The following is a 6,452-nucleotide window of genomic DNA, read 5'->3' as shown; positions in this document are numbered from 1 at the left end:
ACTGACACCAAGAGACATGGGACTTGTTGTTACCCTGTCTGCTGCTCGGCATTATTGGGACTCAGTGGACAGCTCAGAGTCAGTATACTGTGTCTGAGGACCCGTGAACCTCCGAGTTAGAATAGGTCTTCAGCAAATCCATGCTTGTGGTAAGAGGCGAGCGTACTAATTGGGTAAAATGTTACATCCACAGAACTGAGAATCAAAGATACAGTGTTCCCTTGCTATCGCTATTGCGTCCCTCAATATAGCGCCCCTCTCAGTTACAGTGCACGGTAATGCATGGCCTCATTATTTATTTACATATTTTATTTGATCAACTCAAGTTTTACACTGACACAATGTTTTTCCCTCCATCCATCCATCCCAAAAAACATTATCAAACATTATAACATGATCACCACAAGCATGCACGTAACACCGGAAATACCAGTGTATCCTAAGAAATCTGCCGGCGAAATTGTGTGTAATGGAACGGCAACCACGGTCACATTATTGCTATTGACGCCATGATACCAACTTTATACATATATCATAAATGCCATACTTTGACTTGTTAAAAGTCATATTTGTTGTGGTTTGACCTGTGTGTCAACAAAGTTTTTGTGATCGAGAGAGTGTGAGCTTCGAGGGTGACTGGTGTATTCAAATGAAATATTTCATCAAAGCTAGGTCTGCATGAGATCTACCTTGCATTACAAATTCCAAGAAATGTAGTCAACTGTCTGTCATTCCATTCCCAAAAAGTATGTGCCATATATGGAAGTGTTACTACGATTGATCAATGAAACAAGCCCTAGTTTACATTGTTGACCTGCCTGACATCAAAATGTCTTAATCCAAAGTAGCATTATGCAAATTAGATTGCCACTTCCGATTTGCCTGATGTCCACTTCCGGTGTTCCTGCAATGTACTTCCGGTTTGTCTGATGTCCACTTCCGGTGTGCCTGCAATCCGTTTCCGGATTGCCTGAGGTCCACATCCGGTGTGCCTGCAATGTACTTCCGGTTTGCCTGAGGTCCCACTTCCGGTGTTCCTGCAATGTACTTCCGGTTTGTCTGATGTCCACTTCCGGTGTGCCTGCAATCCGTTTCCGGATTGCCTGAGGTCCACATCCGGTGTGCCTGCAATGTACTTCCGGTTTGCCTGAGGTCCCACTTCCGGTGTGCCTGCAATCCACTTCCGGTTTGCCTGATGTCCACTTCCGGTGTGCCTGCAATCCGTTTCCGGTTTGCCTGAGGTCCACATCCGGTGTGCCTGCAATGTACTTCCGGTTTGCCTGAGGTCCCACTTCCGGTGTGCCTGCAATCCACTTCCGGTTTGCCTGATGTCCACTTCCGGTGTTCCTGCAATGTACTTCCGGTTTGTCTGATGTCCACTTCCGGTGTGCCTGCGCTTCCGGTTTGCCTGATGTCCACTTCCGGTTTGCCTGATGTCCACTTCCGGTTTGCCTGATGTCCACTTCCGGTATGCCAGCAATCCACCTCCGGTTTGCCTGATGTCCACTTCCGGTTTGCCTGATGTCCACTTCCGGTATGCCTGCAATCCACTTCCGGTTTGCCTGATGTCCACTTCCGGTTTGCTTGCACCTTTTGACAACATTGTGCAACATTGTGCAACATTGTGTAACATTATCCAGAGGAAAACGGCCAATCAGCCTCCCTACATACCCCACACGAGGTTTAGTCACTTCTTCATTTATACAAGTTTAATACTGCGCAACAGTTTCTATGTGACATTTTAAGAGAAGTCTGTCTTTAGTCAATTATGCCCTAAACTAAACTAACACAACTTAGAGCGCTGCCTGTGCAATTACAATGCATCACTTCTCTTACTTAGAGCACAGTACAGATAAACACATTATTACTATTGTGTCACGAGTTACATAGTTATTTCTACAACATGTAAATTTATTAACGCACGCAATTATTGTTTTATAGTTCAAAAAGTGCGCTGAGAAATGGTAACATCTATATAAATATCACGTATAATATTTCACAAATATTATTCATACCCAACGAAAAGTGTTGCTCTTTCTGTTTTCGAATGAACCAATAGTTTCTGTCTTTGTGGTTAAGGCATCTTTGGCGCATTTAGAAAACTGCAAATATCATGCAACGTGCAGCGTACGTATGCCATTCAGTTCTAGGCCCCAGGAGAAAACCTGCACTGGCGGTTAACAGGGTTGCTGCCTGTTTATAACCTGTAAACAAATTAGCCCATGGCCAGACAAACGATCTTGTACACACATAAGCTAGAATGTGTTATTTCACAGCGCCAATGTGGCCGCCAGTAATCTTAGCAATCTCGCGCTATATCCGAACTCGTTATTAATAGAAAGGGTGTTTTCCAGACGATTCACACCCATCGGAAAATCCCATTTGGGCTACTTTGGGGCCCTTTCGGAATTTCTCATCCCTCTAGGTTCGGTCCGCGGTATCTTGCGACAGCTCACTTTGGCCCAGGGGCACCCTGATTGGGTGCAAACCCCCTTTTTAGGAGGAACTCTTTTTTTAAAGAACTTCTTACCAATTGCATGAACCCCCAACTCAACTCTCACCCTTCAACCCGAGCCAATCCAATCGCTCGCTTTTCACCGCCCGACTAATCGCTTTTCTCCCTTTTCGTTCTTTTCGTTCTTTTGGCTCGATTACCCAGGCCCCGCTTTTACCCCGCTTCTGCCCCGCTTTTACGCCCAAAGTTACGGCTTCGCTTTCCAACACAATTAATGTCGTAACGAATATTCTCAATTAACTTGTCTTGTCATTTTCTTCACATTTTGCTTATTAAAAAATATAATAAAACATTTAACATATATTCAGTCTACTTCTAGTCATTTTTACTTCTTGCACGTGCGTGCCATATTTATTTCTTGCTTTTCTTGCCCTTCAATGCAGCTTTAACTCTCTTTGTCACAATTGTCACACCATTTATTTTACACACCAACTGTTGATTAATTAACCTTCACATCTTCTGTTGTCTCTAAAACAAATTATTGCATTATCATATATTTTTTTTTCACTGGAACCAATATAGAAGTGAGTGAGCTAAAATTTATCGTCAAAATTATTTCAGCCATAAAGCAACTCCAATTTAGAAAATATCTTATATTCATCGTACATGTAGTTCCATTTTTTCGACTTGTTTCCACTTTTCACACAAATCCAACACGTGACTATACCGGTTACATCGAGAGCATCTGGGCATTGCACCGACCGCCAAAAAACGCAGTTTAGACAGCCGGCACCAAGCCACCCGGAAGGAAGCGGCAAAGCACCAATCACAAGCCAGATAACTAATGCCAAAGGCCGTCACTTCCTCCGTCGGCTGGACATGGCCGGGCAGTATCTGATTGTCGCTGGATGGCATCACCACACCCAAACGTGCTCGCTCGGTCTTGTCGCATCTGCATCGACGGAGGGGACCATTATGCACATGCATCTGAAGGTAAGTTCATTCATATATTTCACTCCACGTCTTTTATTTCCCGCACAGAGCGGCCATTCTGTCAAACGGGGACGAAGCATGTTCCAAACCTTGTCCTCCCTTGGCCATTTGCAACTTCTTCTTTCATCACAGAAAATGTCACCTGTTTTGGCCGCTCTCTGGTGCACGTTGCCAGTGTTTTCTTCGCGAAGAAGCGGGCAGGGTGCTTCCTGGATTCTTGGATGGATGATAAATGCGTACCTCCACACACTGACCACGCAACTACCGTATATCATCCGATAAACTGCAGCATTTAATCATTAATCAACATGCACCATTCATCACGCCCTTCAGTGTAAACAAACCTAAGTATTCAACTACCGTATTTCCCACAAAAACACGTCCCTTTATTATGAGCATGCAATCATTGTGCTCCATTCATTGATCAAGTTATTTGTCTTTATTCCATTGCTGCTGTACATGCCTGTTGAACTGATGGTATCCATGGTATCAGAGCATTAACAGCATTAAGATTTGTGGAGTAGTTATGGTTTATCTTGTTTTGCCTGTGTTGTGCTCATTGTGTTGGACATTGTTGCAGACACTCACCGAGATGGCTCTGTGGCCACCAACACAGTCGCCTGACACAACTTACCACAGCCCCTGATATTTTCTTCTTTATGGAAGATTGTGAAAGGTAGGTCATTTTATACCTTGGTCTCATTGTACTCAATAATATTTGTCATGTGGTGTCCGGTGTTTGTGGTATTATGCACCCCGCTCCTATAACAGCAAGAATTGATCTAGAATTCCAAACAAGGTGGAATTGATCTAGAATTTCAAACAAGGTGCCATTTGTTCCCTCTGCAGGAAGAAAATATTTATGTGTTCAAAATGTGATATTTGTCATGTTATAATGTTCCTACTTTCTGAGGAATTGGAAAATTTTAGATTCAAATTGGGAATTTGTACAGTCATTTGCTGCAGACTTGGGGCTGAATATGGGCCTCTGAGCAAGTCTAGATAATCCCCAAATAGATGTACATGACAGGTCCTCTTCCAGATCAAACACCCCTTTATGGTCATTGAGGTTAGGCACCCCTTTACGATCATTAGGATTAGGTACCTCTTTCCGATCAAGCACCCCTTTACGATCCTTAGGGTTAGGTACCCCTTTCCGATCAAGCAACCCTTTACGATCCTTAGGGTTAGGTACCCCTTTCCGATCAAGCAACCCTTTACGATCCTTAGGGTTAGGTGTGTGTGGTAGGGCATGGGTTAGCTATCTCTTTTTTTTCTCCAAAGTCATTCATGGAAAATCCATACCATTTCTTTCAAGTTTCAAACGTCACAATGTCTCTGACAACAAATGTAACTTCTAGTTGGTTTCAATAAGCGCCCCCTACCTTTGTCAATTTGCCAAGCTCCCGGGGTGCTTACTACCGCTGACATTTAGGTCCATCTTTATGTTTTTTGTTTCAATTGTCTTCTAACCATGGCAACATACTATATAAAGGATTCCAGAGAATCTCTTCATTTTCAGGAGGAATCTAGAGTTGTCATAGTTTTGTAGACTTGCTTGGGGGAGATTTCTTCTTCATTGTCTGTAGGAGAGATGAGTGCTGTTGTTCCTGACAAAGTATGACACCAACATCTGAAGTGCTTTATCACTACATGTCCATATACCCTGTTCATATACCATGTCCCAGATTTGTTTATTTACTGCTGTGGTGATGCTGGAATATTGCTGCAACTTTCATTCACTCACACACATGCTTATATACACTTGCTCAAGTCTCTTAGAATATGGTTATTAGTTCCAATTGTAATTCCTTAAATATATCACTAATAGGAACACATTGTCCCTATAAAAGACTGGCCTCCTTGTAGACAAGTCCATTATTATAATGATATAATTACAGTACATCTATGTATGTACTAATTATTCAGTACAGACTTGGAGCAAGTCTAACCAATCACCTGTAACCAATCACAGGCGTTATCACAAAGGGCCTTGTTTACACCATCAGGTTGTCATGTGGGTTGCGCACGTTTCTGCTGGTTCTGTCTGGTCAAATCTCAATTGCTGGTCAGGGACAGCTGTAAGTTTCTTCATATCTTTTACTCAACAGTTTTTATTTCTTGCATGTAGCTGCCATTCTGTCAAATAGGGAGGAAGCATGTTGGAAACCTTGGCCATTCACAGGCCTCCTCCAAGACATTGTCACCTGTATTTGCCACCCTCTGGTGCATGTTCCAAGTGTTTTCGTGGGGAGGAAGCAGGCACCGTGCTTCCTGTATTATTGTATGTATTAAGTGCATACCTTCACACACTGACCACGCCCGAATTGTGTAAACAAACCAAAGTATTCAACTACCGTATTTCTGACAAAAAATCCTTCCTTTATTATGAGTATTCATTCATTATGCTCCATTCATTGACCAAGTTCTTTGTCTTTATTCCATTGCTGTACAGACCTGCTGACCCGATGTCACTCAACCACGGCCCTCTCCCCCCTGGCTCCCACTCCTAAGGAAACAGTTCATTGTCTCATCTTTTTTTTTATCTTTAAAATCTCTTCTTTTGTCTAAACATGTAACCTTAAAGTTAATAACATTGTTGGCACTAGTCATTCATGTTACCAGTTGATTGTGTCCATGGTGACAGTACTCTTTCTAGTATCCTGAACGAGGAAAGATCGCATATTAACGTCTTACTTATATATTTCCATAAAATACAATTTGTAGTTTATTTTTATGATATCAGGGCATTAACATAGTAATTATGGTTTGTCTTCCTTCCTTTGGCTGTCAAGTAGTTGTGTTCATTGTGTTGGACATTGTTGTAGACCCAGACCAACATGACTGTGCGGCCACGCACATGACCTCTTCACAGCCCCTTGATATTTACCTCTAGGTGGAGGATTGTGTAAGGTAAGTAATTGTTTACCATAGTAGCCACTCTATTCGCCCTAAAAGGACCCCACTCAAATAATTCATTTTCATGAATAGGTCCAATTTTCTT

The 6,452-nt window shown here is 42.5% G+C and overlaps 1 long non-coding RNA gene across 1 annotated transcript; it reads left to right on the top strand.

Moving 5' to 3' along the window:
* The first annotated feature begins 3,333 nt into the window (after positions 1-3,333).
* On the top strand, positions 3,334-5,980 carry LOC139473806 (uncharacterized). Its single transcript, XR_011653967.1, has 4 exons — positions 3,334-3,448; positions 4,029-4,124; positions 5,458-5,529; positions 5,904-5,980. It is a non-coding gene; the product is annotated as an uncharacterized lncRNA (long non-coding RNA).
* Positions 5,981-6,452: the final 472 nt, after the last annotated feature.

This window comes from Haliotis cracherodii, unplaced genomic scaffold (genome assembly GCF_022045235.1).
Source record: "Haliotis cracherodii isolate W230 unplaced genomic scaffold, xgHalCrac1.p SCAF_3, whole genome shotgun sequence".
In the NCBI taxonomy this organism is placed as follows: domain Eukaryota; kingdom Metazoa; phylum Mollusca; class Gastropoda; order Lepetellida; family Haliotidae; genus Haliotis; species Haliotis cracherodii.
The sequence above is the reverse complement of the archived record's forward strand: the minus strand, read 5'-3'. Positions and strand labels throughout refer to the sequence as shown.